This window comes from Neodiprion lecontei, chromosome 2 (assembly GCF_021901455.1).
Source record: "Neodiprion lecontei isolate iyNeoLeco1 chromosome 2, iyNeoLeco1.1, whole genome shotgun sequence".
NCBI lineage: Eukaryota > Metazoa > Arthropoda > Insecta > Hymenoptera > Diprionidae > Neodiprion > Neodiprion lecontei.
In genome coordinates this window covers 4,679,504-4,694,145 of record NC_060261.1, presented here as the reverse complement: position 1 = coordinate 4,694,145, position 14,642 = coordinate 4,679,504, and the positions used below count along the sequence as shown (strand labels likewise).

General features: G+C 47.1%; 1 long non-coding RNA gene across 1 annotated transcript; it reads right to left on the bottom strand.

Annotated features, from left to right (window-relative positions):
* Positions 1 to 876: 876 nt before the first annotated feature.
* On the bottom strand, positions 877 to 2,290 carry LOC124292841. Its single transcript, XR_006902777.1, has 3 exons — positions 1,852 to 2,290; positions 1,448 to 1,750; positions 877 to 1,325 (listed from the first exon to the last, which is right to left on the bottom strand). It is a non-coding gene; the product is annotated as an uncharacterized LOC124292841 (long non-coding RNA).
* Between the last annotated feature and the right edge of the window lie 12,352 nt (positions 2,291 to 14,642).

Below are 14,642 nucleotides of genomic sequence, written 5' to 3'. Positions count from 1 at the left end.
AGGCGTAGGTATAAGGTGCAAGGCTTCGCCTGTATGCAACCACACGCACGTAACCACCAACGATTTCAACTACAAACAGTTCCGGTTCTGGGGCACAACCGCAGCACCGTCGTTTCTGCTCCGAATTATAATAATTGTGAATTACGTTCCGCAGTTCACTCTGTCGTAAAATTTGAATATACGTATTTCGGCCAAATTATCGCCAGGAGACACGTCCACCGCCCTTTACTTAGTCGCCGCTGTACCACTTCGAGGTATTGCGCATTTTACCATTGATGATTCGCGACCACCGCGAGGTCCTCTTGTATACGTCGACCTCTCCCTCCAGTTACGGATTTTCGCCGTAAGATGTTGCTCAGACTTTGAACGAAGACGACGAGGAAGTCATTAGAGAAGAGGTACCAGTCACAGTGTTTTCGAATCGATGAGCATCTTTCGCACGACGAGAAGAAGGCCGTCGTGGAGGAAGAAGAGAACAAGAATGAGGGCACAAAAAAATCATCTGGTCAAAGAGTATTGTTAAATTTTATTTCAGAACTCCCGGCGGAGCTGATTCGATCGGGTACAAAGTTGGTGATCCGGAGGCACGCGAGGAACAATAACCATAAATTTTGACGAAACTGATTATCAGAGGCTACTCGGTCCGCCATTGGCCGAGGTAATGATAGTGCCCGGTTCATTCAAGTGTTACTAATACCAGAACGCGACCGCCGATCGCGGTTCACAGCTACTTTGGGATCATGGGAGTTGGTCATGTCGAGGTGTAGCCACAACGGCAGCCAGCATGCGCTACGTACCACAGTTTCCACGCAGCTTACGCAGCTCTCGAAGCCCCCCGCGGTCCGGCTCGTCGGTGCGCCGTCGAAACCGGTATTTTACTCCTCTCGGCCTCCGTCTCCGCCTCCGCCGCCTCCGCTGGGCAACCACCTCCGGGTCCTCGTCGTCCTCCGCGTCGAGAAGACTGCGATCAGCGGTCCGAGACCCGTAATTATCGCTTGATTTCGGGGCAATGAGTGCCCGGCTACCGTCGGCCCCTGGGGCATCATCCTCGGAGGCGGCAGCACCCCGCGAGGAGGCCGGAGGATCGATCGATCGATCCGCTCGCGAAAGAAGCGGCGGCGTTTCGATTCGATTCGATCCGAGCCGAAACGCGTCTGGTGAAAATTAAAGCGACGATGTTGCGCTTAGATCTGCGGCCGCCCAACGCGTCGCGTTGCGTTGCGTCTTATCGCTGGTGCTGCTGGTGCTGCGCGGTGTTTTACCGGTGATTAGTAGCTGGATATCAGGAGCCGAGATCACGGGCTGAATCGAGTGTCAGTTATTAGCTGTAATTAATGAATAAAATACAGTTAGCCTCGTTACTGCCGCCGCGCCGCGCGCTGCTCGAAGACCGTTCGAGTTCGCCCGGCCAGATTTAGCTCTGGGCTGTTTAAGGCTAAATTCTAACCTCTCTAAGCACCGCGGTTCTATACGACACACCTGTGCGCCCGGCTCGACCCGCGTTGCACGTTACTTGAGAGACTCGGAATTAGGCCTGCGGTCGGTACACCCAACAGTCGTTCTAACGACGTTGCGTATAGTGACAAACTCCCCGCAGTCAAGACACCGCTTGCGATTTCTGTAATAGACGTACGCCGCGGCCGCTGGAAGTCAAATAAGTATACATAGTGTCCAGTGGTCCTGGAAATGTCCTTGAATTTTGCTTCTCCTTCAAAGGTTCTGGAAACAATCTTCGAATTTTTCTCGTGTCCTGGAAATATTATATTTTCAATGTCCTTGAATAACCTGAAAATGTCCTGGAAATGGCCTTGAATTTGTGACAGATTTTTTAGTGAATACCAAGGAATATACCTCCCTACGCAGAACCAGTACAGACTCCCTTCTCTTCGTCTTTACTCCTCACTTTTTCTCTTTCTCTTATCTACTTATTCGAGAATCTTCCGAGGGACAAAGATCTCTAAGATATCGATTTCACGTGATTCCCCCTTTGTTTTCGCAGGACTCTGCAAGTTAGTATCCTACCCGAAATGAATTCGCACCCGATAACTTCCTGACCGGATGGTCTTTCATTATCCTTGTTGGTTTTTGTCCCGATGCATTTGGTAAGGCCCGCGCGCCGAGCCAACTTGCTGGACAATTGTTGTCCGTCCTTCTCTGCTACTCTCGGCTCCGCAACATCGTCCATTCTTTTACTGCCCGCGGACGCGCGCGGGGTCTCGCGTGCTGTTGACCCTTTTTCACTACAGGTGAGCTGGGAGGGGCCCCTGGACAGGTAGATACACCTAACCTGTGCTCGTGCACCTTACGCAGGTAGATAGGTACCGTACCGATGCGCGGACTCGCGTGAGAATCCGATATCCGGAGAACTTAGAGCTCGAAATTCGGCCTCGTGTGGATTTCGGTTCTTCTGTTTTTGTTTTTTTTTTGGGTATTCCGTTCATAAAGAGGCTTCACCATTGACGGAAGAACTGAAGAACGTAGTTGAACAACACTTTAACTTAATGAAAGTTTGGTCTCTATTCAAATTTTTTCAATTTTCAACTCCAGTATGGCGTTTACCCGAAATCTTGAAGAACCGATAACTTCGGAAATTGTTAATCAATCTTGATGAAATTTGGTCAGTAAATTTGTGCCAACTGTTTTTATGTGCGTGATTTTTTTCATATTTCAACGTTCATGAGACTCGGTGCAGCAGTATTTCGAATTTTCGAGGTGGGATACTCTGGATATTTTCAGTAATTTGGACACGATGAAACTGATAATTCCAATACCCGTAAACTCGCACCACAACCATGTCTCTTTGTGCGACAGCATCACCGCGTACGCCGTATGCGCGAAAGACTTACTATCTAATTCGGAGTGACGAGTTTGTACACAGAGGTTGGTCTGCGTACCGGAGGCATCAACCTCTTGGCGTTGGTGGGGAGGTGAGGTTACACACCGCGGAGTAAAGGAGACTGTGTAAAGGTATCTATGGAGGCATTTATTGGTTGCCCGGCGTAGACGGGTGTAAGAGGCTGGCGGCGGCTCGATCAACGTCGAGCGACGAGGTGTACTTAGCCTCGACAAGGACGCTCTTGAAAATGTCGGCTAAGCGAGTGACGACGACCACCGCCGGGCCGCCGGTGTCCACTTCGACTTCTTCGCCTTCGCCTTCTTCTCGGTTCATTCTGCCCACGCCGTTCCTCGGCGAACGTCACTTATTTGATTATTAATTAACGCTTCATTAGTCCGGCGCATTCCACGGCCTGGCCACACCGTAACCAAAACAAACTACTAATTGTCCTTGGTCTCGGACCTATGTCCTATGCTCACCGTACAGTCGGTAAGGTTCGACACTTCCAATACTGATTTTACACCTGGCCGTTAGTCACGATTAGGTATTACAAAATAATGGATACGCGGGTACGGTTCTATCGGTTTCTCATCTGTTTTTGCCCAATTCTCTTACAGCCAGGTACCCACAATCTGCTTACCACGGTCAAAGAACCGAACGGTGAGTCTCTTGTCCGACAATGATCCACTGCCAATGTATTCCGGCCCGGCTGTTTGACAAGTGGAAACGGTAATCGTACACGCTTGGAATATGGAAAAACGAGGAAATCGGAGAAAGAATATTTGAAGATTTAGTGTGAATATGAATTTTTTTACATCGGTGTGAAATCCTGTGGGGTACGGAGTCTCGTTTCATTGGACATAATTATACCGTACCGTGAGCAAACGTCGGATAGTTACGGATTAACTAATTTTACCACGCGGCGGTGGAGGAGGACGGGATCGGATGGGATTTCAGTAAATGACTAGAGTTACAGCTCAACTTGTGTATAATGGCGTGCGCACACGAAGAGAGCTGGATGAGATGGATCGAGGATGCGAGTATAGGGGCCGAAGAATGCTTGGAGCACGGCTATGCAGCTAGAGCGGGTGTTCCGTGATTACGTTTTCTCGAAAGGCAAACCCGCCGATTCTTAATATCACGAACACCTGTTTGTTCATTAAATTCAATTTTGTAACGTACACTCACCGTTTCCAGGAAGATACGCTTGGTAACTTAATCTTGGGAATAAATTGATGAAAACGAAGAGGACAGAGAGAAAGGCTCTTCGCGCATGCACACCTATGTATTGCGTATACAACACCGAGTAAGGGAAAAGTGAAGAGGCTCGGCTTTGATTTAGAATGCGTCGCTGATGCGTGTATACACGCATTATACAGAGTCTCTAATTTGGTATAAAACTATAATATGTGTGTTTCTCTTTTTCCATCTACGTTTCTTCGTTTTTCTTTCAACATTTTTATCCACCGCTCACGGGTCTGAAGAAATTCAATCGATAACCTCTCGGCCGCACACAAAATTAACACTTTATTCACAGCTGATCAGGCTGGGACTTCGCTTATCAGTGTACGATCGCCGGAGGAGGTATTAAATCAGTGATTTCTTAAAACTAAAATCAGATATAACGAAAATGGTGGAAAAAAAGGAATCGAACGTGAGGGAAAAAGAAAAAGAAACGGATAGACAAATAATCGAGGACCTAAACATCGAGCTACGAATCATAGGGGCCTCATTAACGACTCGAGGAGTATCGTACGAGAATTATTTATTTCTCATGATCTCCCTCTTTCTGTTTTCATTTCCATCTCTTTCCACCGCCTCAACACACCTTCCCGTCACGATTTGCTCACCGACTTCCTGGAACCCGGGCAGTCACGTCTCACTGTTCGACTGATTATCCACCTGAGTAAATAGGTGTACCTACCTACCTACCTACCTCACCGTCTTACAATTAGCATCGTCGCTCTTTCGTTCGCTCTCCGAGGCTCCGAAGGCCTTACCGTAAAACGGTACAACAGCTAGTCTGGATTTGTATTTGATAACAGGCAATTTGATCTCGTGGTTATCTGCATCGTAGTTGTTCCGAAAAACCGGAGAGACGGGTTTGAGATTTAGGGAATTACCGAAGGTGGCTGGCCTCTCTTTTTCCCATCATTCTCTTCTTCCTCTTCTTCTTCTTCTTCCTTCTGGGCTCAACAAACGACCTTGACTATTTCGAGCCGAAAGACGCGGGTGTTTCCGAGATCGACGAGTGTCCATAATTTTCACCGGTCGATCCGTTGGACAGGCTCCCACGGTATTTAGCCGCTACTATCTGCCACGAATAATGTGCCTCGGGAGATGCGGACGATCATGGGACACTCGACATGACTGAGAAGCACGCGGCTTCTTCGTCGTCCGTACCGATCGCGCGGGTCCATTTGCGCTGGTATAATACATACGAAAGGCCGCCGAACTGCAAGCACGTAAGTTTCACCTCTACGAGGAGAAGGTTTGTATCACGTATATGCCGTCGCTCTCACGTATGAACGGGCACGGTTAAATTATCATCCGCCATTTGTAATTAAAAAGTGATTTAAATGCTAATGGTCACGTGTAATTAACGTGCGTTACACACAAGGTCGCTACGTGCCCGCGCCAGTGGGATTTTTCGGCTTGAGAGAAGCGTTCCTTATTCTCCTTCTCCCGCATATCTCTCTCTTTCTCTCTTTTTCATTTCTCATTTTTTGTTTTATTCTTCTTCTTCTTTATTCTTAATTTTAATGCTGTTTCACTTTTCGTTTTTTCGTTTTTGGGCGGCGACCGACCGAGTGTGTGTTGATTTAATATGACTGGCTTAAGCGATTGGCCGATTCCGTAACCTGTCCCACGGTTTATTAATCTCTTATATCGCGATTCTCTTGTCCTCACAGTCGCCGCGATTTTTCTAATATGTTAATTCGATTATTGATTCAGTGCGTGTCTTACGAATTTGGACGACTAACACTGTTCGCTTTTATTACCAATCATTAAACCCTATTATTAACCGATCGCAGATCTTGGAAAATAAAAATAAAGAAGAAAAATTTCCGACGTTCGATTTTCGGGTCTCCTCGAAAGTTGATACTCGGCTTATAATTTAATTGTTTCCCTATTTCATACATGCCCGCGGCAATTACTACAACCGGTGCCGATACGTTAATCTCTGCATGGTGGAACAGACGCTGGTTTGTTCTATCCGGAATAAAATGCCTATCGAACCGGACCGAAAATAGAAACAGGTGGAGAAAAGGATAACCTAAATCAATACACAACTAATTGAAATTAAAGTTGGATCACTTTCGGACATAGAAAGACACAATGATCAGCTGTTCGGATATAATGACCCGGTGTTGGGCATAAAACCTGATGCGTGACCGCCGATCTCTTGGCTATCATTATGTCAGCTCCTTTTATCATTTCAAAACACTTACGGTTTATAGACACGGCCAACCGGCCGAATCACTTTCACTCCTTCACGCGCCAGGCTATCTCTGTCTATTATACTTGATACGAGTTTTCTGTGCGCGTGAAACGGATCCTGCATGTACTTGTGAGCAGAAAATTTCAATGAGTTTCGAAACATGTTGCACTTTTTGGAACCTTGGGCCTAAATAAAGACCACGACGAAGAGGTTGGATAGAGCGTAGCGTGTGGTTCGATCTATATATCTGGCAGTTGAGTTTAATCTATGAGCGTCACGTACGCTCCGGGTTTCTGAATCGAAACGATGGTCGGTCAGCGGGCGGTTGTGAAGTCGGCAGCACCACCGGCAGCACCAGCAGCAGCAGAAACAGCGGCGGCGGCGGCGGCGGCGGCGGCGGCACCCAGTGGTGTGAAATCGTAATAACGTTTATCGGTAGTGTCAATCAGAATCGATTAGGAATTAATTAAATAATACAGCCGAACAGAAGATCATGTGGAAGGATCGAGCGAGCGAGTGCATGGCAGCGTAACGAGCCGGGACTTTGGTGGGCCTAAAAAGAGAGACAGAGAGAGAGAGAGAGAGAGAGAGAGCGAGAGGAGAGTGTGGGAGAGAAAGGCTCGTTCGATTGAGCCGTCCCTGGAACACACAGGCATATCCCCGCGGGAGGAAATAAACGACCCACCGAAAGTCTATCGATTATTATTTGATGTATTTCGACAATGCGGCCGATTCGACACGTCGATCAAGGATCTACAACGATGCCGACCGCGAGGCCGATTTGTGGTCGTTATTCCACCATCGTCGACGGACGCTGCCTCGTGTACCTTGTAACCCACCTTCGGTACAAACTTATATTTATGTGGGGCGATGATCGTCCGCTCCCAGCTTCGTCGCCGAAGATCTCGATGAAGAAATCAATTATTTTTTTCTCTACCGATCGCACCGCCTCTTTGATCCGATCCTAAGCCCTCGATTGTTTTTGCTCCGAATCACGATTCCACGCCGCGCTGTGAAATCGGCAATTTTATATTCATTAGCGTCCTACGATTTTACAGTTTCGTTTGGGAAAAAGTACCGACTCCGTCACGGTAACAGTCGCACTAATTTATACGCTGAATCGTGACGTGACAATTGGTGACAGCTCGGTGGGACGATCGGAACGAGCTAGATTCTTACGTACTCTGGATCGAAGATGATCCTCGAGTACTCGTGCCTCGAGGTTGAAGTTTAAATATTGGCGATTAATGATCGGTAATTGGGACTCGTACCACGCGATGATCGTATCGGACGAAATTCTCATCAATCAATTGATCGCGGGGTAGAGATGACGGGAGCGCTAAAATAGCCATCCAATTAGGCCCGATTGATAGGCCAAAGGGATTTTTCGCCTCGTTTCCACACGATTCTTTCATCGCAATAGGCAAAAAATGATATTAATCGAGCCTGGTCTAGAACATCGACTCGTTTCCTCGTTAATTCACTCCCGGACCGAGCCGAACGTGCTCGATCAATATCGATCGACGAGTGATCGAGAGATTAAGACGTGGATCCCGCACGGTTTTCGAGCCGCGGTCGCGGGGCTAAGAAAATTAATTTATTTGTCCCGAGTCCTGTTTGACTCGTGTTCACGCTTGTCACCTATGGGATATATCGATTCCCAGAACCACTTGCGGAGAGCCGATTATCGATCCGGCGCTTTTCATCTCCGCAGCGTTGACTAGGTAATTAGCGTGAAGACGTTTTTATTCGTCGAATATTTATACAAGCACGGCCGTGCCGTGCGAAAGAGAGCCGGAAGATCACGAGCCGGCTTCGCACGATCCCCGAGCTCTCAAGAGCCACATGTGGGCACAACGTGTAAGCGCTGCGGGCTTTCCTCCGGGTTCCTTTCGACCTCTGACCTCTGACATCGGCTCTAAAGTGTTCTCTGACATCGTGGGTATACCTCGAGCCGCAAACGAGCCGTGCCACCGCCGCACTCGTCACTCGTCACCCTCGTAATTCTCGGCCCAACGCCCGTTTCTTCACTTTTCAGATAAGAGAGTCGTGAGCCTTTATTCGGCGGAAAAGACGCGGACACCGGTCCTCGCGACATGATTCAACCAGGTGGTTACCGTCGTTCGAACAGCAAGAGGAACGAGATGAGAGCCATCCGCACTCGTCACCTCTTCGGATAGGTACACTTCGTCCACTGTGGTATTATCGCATTACTATGCACACTCTTCGAAACAACCTTGCAACGCTTGCGTACAACTTCTTCCTTCTTCCTTCTTGGAATTAGATGACGAAAAAAGTCTCGGGGTCGCGGAAGAGGCGTTTGGCCGGTTTGTTTCTCTGGCCTGAAACTTCCTAACAAGACATCTTCCTACGCTCCCTAACCTGACCGAGGTCTCCGGGTCGGCCCAGTGACCCTGAATGCACTCATCTAGAGTCCGGACAACTCCAAGAAGCGAGTACAGAAAGTGCAAGAGCGTGAAACAACGCGGTCATCAATGGTCAATCAACGGAGCGTGGACACTGATGGTGAGTGACTTTCGTGATGTTTCGTAGTTGAGGCAGGCTCGATGACATCGATTTCAGTGCACTTCCGGATGATAAGATTCCGCGGAAGCTGCTTTTCCTCCAAAGAAAGTGCTCTACCGGTTTCGCTGACTTCTTGGTGCGTGTGAAGCGAGTTCAGTTTCGACGTTCGCCACCTCGTGGCGTCGTTGGTACTACGAACGACGGATGAAAAACGTGGTGAATTTCGTGATGGATGACAGTCGACCTTTCTACAAGGAGGTGCGACCGCCTCCGTGCAGAATGCCGATCCCGTAACTCACGGAGTATAATATTGTCCATCGATTTATCAGTTGACCAACGGTAATACCTGCATACAGATATCAGCGTTAACCTAGTAGGACGTGAATAAATCCTCCGCAGTATAAGCGAGTGTATAAAGGTTTACATAATATAAACCAAGCGTGAATCGAGAGTGTCGGCTATTAATTTTCGAAAAGACAATGCGGCGGGGCAGGAGAGAAATAGAGTGAGAGAAAGAGAGAGAGTAAGATAGAGATATCATTTGCGCAAGATATTGTCGCCCCATAATTTTCACCCGGCATCCCACGTGATATCCTGCGCTCTCCAATATCTCGAAATTCGCCCACGCAGCAGCGCTACCACCGCGGCAAGGAGCGTGCATAATGTCCCAGGACACTCGGCCAGCAGTCATTTAACGACGCGATTTACTGTCCGGTAGTTTACAACCGAGCTACCACGCGTAATCCATCATCGAGTATCGCTCGCATGTATCGCCCGCCAAGACAAAGTACACTCTGTTCGTTTTTTCCCAACCCCGTTGCTGCTTCTCTTCTCCAACAGCCCAACCCTCCTCGAATGTGCTGCAACGCTTCCTGGCGTACGTGGGACGACGGATCCGCGCCGTTTGCCCCGCTTCATCCGCACTCGAAAGCCGCGCCCGTTCGCCGCATTTCGCGCTTATCGCCTCGACTGTCGCGAGTTTCTTTCCTCGTTATTTGCCGGTGAAATTTTGCACCGTGTCTTTAGATCTCAAGACTTTTTTCTTCACCTCTCTATCTCATCCCCTCGTATTTTCGTTCTATTCGACGTTAATGTACGGATTCATTTTTCCTCGTACTCGTGACGCGTGCAATTATCGCCTCCGGCAATTCTGCGCACTGATATTCATAGGCTGACTGATTTCTCACGATTTATCGAATCGACGCTCGTTGCTCCCGGTGTATCGCCTTCGCACGTATAATACGTCTCCAAATTCATCAACGACGACCGTATTTCATCGCACGTCCAATTCCGTGCGTTGTTTTCTTCCTTACCACGAAATATCGGTTTCACCTTCTCTCCCGGGGCATTCGTTTAGCTTTCGGTTCGCCGCGGTGGTACAAAAAATTGCATCTTTCAGTGGTTTGCTACAATTTTTATTGTTTAGAAAGAAAGGAAAATAAGTTTCACCAAATCTCGAGATATTTATTCACCGCGTCGACGATTCTCGCGTTCGCTGATAGCTGACCGGAGAAGCGAGAGATAGAGAGAGAGAGAGAGAGAGATAGAGACTGCGAGAGATCGAGATCGAAAAGGGAGAGGAGGAGATAAATCACCCGGGTATTTTGCGACGCCGTCTTACCCGTGTATATAGCTCCTAACGGTGGTCATTAGCTATTATGGCCACACAATCCTTGAATTAATTATACAAATAGGTACAGTGGTCGGTGGTATAAGCCAGAGCTGAGACATGTATGTGTTCTAGGAAATAGCCGTCGCGGCGCTGCTGAAACGCATTGTGGAACTTGGCTATTAAAGTAACAACTAGTTGCCCGAGATATTTCATACAATATACATATGCATATTATATATACACATAATATATCTTTTAGTTTCACCGTAACTAACGGTGTAAATGTAATTCCCGTATTGATTTATCGCTTTACCTAAATACACCTCGCGCGATCGATTCTCATGAAACAGCCCTGTTTGCAAATAAATAATTGCAATACTAATCGCGCTACACCTCTTGCAGGTGTTGCGAAATTTCGCGGTTTCTCATTTACCGGTGCCTGATATTTACCGCAGAAAATAAACCGGCAGAAATTTGCGAAAAGTAAATTCGCGTCGATAAATACTTCACGAACGAATTGCTCCTGATCTTATAAATTCGTCGAATGCAAAACGGACGTATATTGCAATTAACGAAAGAGTTCATCTTGTCGATTTTTCTCGCCAGTGATGAATTATTTTTAACCTCATCCGTAGACAAATGGATTTCCAAATATCGAGTACAACACATCACCCACACCTACACAGATTCGTGGCTGAAATCTCAGGCGTGTACGATACCTTTAAATTGTTGTTTAAAGTGTATCGGTACGGGGATATAATGTAGGATAAAATCGGGGAGGACAGCTGTTCGGTGCGTAAATTGAAAGGGGAATACATAAATAATGGGGTGTTATTTTGAACGTGCATTATATGGGTTTGAGAGAGCGGTAAATCGTTCTAGCCGCAGTATAATTATTACTTAGACCGGGAGTCTGCATCAGGGCCGTCGAAGGGTGGGAGGGAGGGCGGCGGCGTAAGATATTCAGCGAGCGAGTGATTCCGTTTGTTCGCGGGCGAATCGCGCCCGTCTTCCTCTTCCTCTTCCTCCTCTTCTCTCTCCTAGCCGAGGTCCAGCGCAGCTCGCGCATCTCGCCGCTACAACTGCGCGTATTTCGCGTTCCGATGACAGCTCCGCCGTGTCAGAGTGAGCGTAGAAGCGTAAGAACCCTCTCGGACTTGCTGCCAAGCCACGGTGCAGCGAGTCTATTGCTTTCCGCCCCGCCGCCCCCCGCAACCCCCTTGAAACCCGCAACGTTTATTTATACCGCGACTGAAAACCCGGAGAGTCACTTCTCTGTTTCCACATCACGCACACCAGCGGCACTTACCTCTTTGCTGATCTCGGCGCGGGATCACTTATCCCCATTTTTTCGAGAACAAACCTGCATCATCTGCTGTCACTCCCAAAGCTGTTGCACTGTGATAAATTTCATTTTCCACAGTAACTGGAAGAATTTAGTGAAACAGGTATCGTTAAAAAAAAGCTGTTTTAATATTGTTGGGATTACGAAAAACGAGGTACGCCTAACCATTTTGCGCTATCGTCGATCCTTTTCTGGTTATCGCAACGCTGAATCAGTTTCTGAGGTTTACTCCACTTTTTTAGTTAAACAAGGCTTTAACGTCAATTTATCGTCGTACGAGCGTTAAATTTTCGCAACAGTTGCAAGAAAATATAGCAACAGTGATCGTAATGAGAAAGAATAGTAACGGATACTAGAAAACTAATTTTCAATTTCTACCTAGAACTATATTTTTCGATTTTGATAAAAAATGAAAATAGTCTAGGACTGAGCGGTAACCGGAACTAAAAATTTGCTGGAAATGGAGAGGTTGAAAATGCTAATGGTTTCAATCAGTTTGACATGTGTTTTTCAGGACAAAGGGACTCGCAGTCGAATTTACCAGCGATTCGGGTGACAGAATAAATTATATTATTTTACTTTGATTTACCGCTGGTCAGTTCTTCAAAATTTGCCAGAATATTAACCCTAGAACGTTAACGCTGTTTTATTTTATTTCGATTCCGGTAACAGGGGGTGAAAAAACTCCCCGATTCCATCTCTCGGATACATCGTATCATCAAGATTCCTACAGGGTTTTATTTTCTTCGTTTTTTAATAAATAATCACTTAGGCTAAAAAACATTTTGCTCAAGTTCCAAACAAGTGGTCAAAAATTAGTGTGTCCAGAGTAGAAAACGTGAGTCGTTATCTTACGGCGGGAAATTTGAATTCCCGTGGGGTATTTTTCTCATCCTTCCGTCACCGTTCCTCCGGAGTTAAGTTCGTATTAAAACCAGAACGATTCACCGATGTTCCAAACGACTTAAGCCACTCGCATCCCCAACCCCTCGATCATTCGCCTTTCCTTCACTTACAATTCCCCGGCAGACTTTCTCCCCTTTTAGTTCATTCGTTTTTTAATAATTCTTGTTTTCGCCATTCGTATACTTCATTGTTACAATACTCGTCGCGACGACGCGGAGAGACGTTTTATGAATAAACGCGGAACGTCCGTAACGATTCGCTAAGAGAAACGGAGAACAGGAGACGGCGTTGTCCCGCTAATGGGCCGCGCGTTGCGCCGTCTGCGACTTCTGCCAGCTGATTATGACATGTCGGACCGACCGTCTGCGTTTTCCCGAGGAACAGCTCATTAAGTCGTTCGTGAATTAACCCGATCGATCACCTAACGCGACAATTACGCCGCGTTATCCCGAAATGCCAATGCGAAGATGTCGAGAGGTTTGAAAGAAAAGAGAGGACGCGTTTTGTCGGAAAACTATTAAGCGACAACCGTCCGAGACGACTTCGTGAATTTACTTGGATTTGTACGATTTGTTTCGGGAAAAAAAATAACGAAAATAAAAAAAAAAAAAAAAAAAAAACATCAGACCTCCACGCCCAATTCGATGCGGACGAAGCGTGGATAATGCCTGTGCACCGTCTAAATTTGCGCGAATTTCGCCGCGAGACGGGATCCTAGACGCGATTTCAGAGTGAATAAAGGCAGAAGGGAGAAGAGAGCGTGGGCGTCGTCGCATTCGGCAGGCCAAGCTTAGCCCGTGCAGCGATGCACTTTGCGAGATTCATACGTTATTGCGCACATACCTAGTCAACTCTTGCGCAATGTTCATGGGACGGGACGAGCCGAGCCGAGGCTCAGGTTTGTCACTTGTCCGGCAATTTGTTACACGAACGAGAAGAGAGACGAGTCTTGCGGAAAATAAGCCGCCTCCGCCGCCGCGGTGCAGCGTTTGCTCGACGTTCGCATTATGCCTGAATTTTCGCCCCATTAATCACATCGCGCCCGGTTCCTCTTCTTCTTCTTTTTTCTTTTTTCTTTTTTTTCTCTTTGTCAAAGTTGTCACGAAAAATAAAACCCAATTCCACGATCTCTGTCTCTCGGTACCTTTTGTACTTTGTGCTTTTTTTTTTGTTTTTTTTTCTATAAATATTTATCAAAAATTTTTGATATCCGAGAGTGGTCCGGATTATACGCGGCTTGTGACGCGGGTGATAACTCACGGTGGAAATAAAAACTGGCGATCATGAAAGGAGAGCGTCTGGAGCGTTGATAATTCGGATCTGATATTTGAAAGGCGACGGGTCGGTTAAGCGTGCTAAAATATACATACATATATATATATATATATATATATATATATATATATATATAATCCGGAGGAGCATTAATTAACGGTGTAGTCATAATAACTGTCCCGATAGCGCAGAGGCTGCAAATGCAACCGCGTGGTCTTCATAGGCCATTGTGCTGTGACGAATTAGCGGGCCGAGCGCTAAGTACGTATGAAATTTCAAGGCGAGACTCGGAAAGCTCGCGAGCAAAGCCCGAGCCAAAGACTAAACAATAAGCTTGCGGGAGATCAGCCGGGGTGCATTAAGCTATGATTTTTGAAGCTGCCGACGCGTTATTGCGACGAGGCAGCGGCTTCGGGGAATGAATGAAAAATTGAAACGAAGAGCGGAAAGAGAATAGGGAAAAAGAGACGAAAGGCGCGAAAGGTCTTTACAGCGAAATTCGCAAATCCGGTGTAAGATAGATAGAGAGAGGGAGAAGGGAGAGAGAGAGAGAAAGAGACGCGCCCGATTCTTGAAGCTCGTGCCAAATTCTTGTCACGTCGAGTTAGCAATCGCACTCCAGACCTCCGAAAATAGTCTATGATATATAACGGGCCGTCCGGATTACGTAAATAATCGGAATCCACCCCATGCTCGCGAT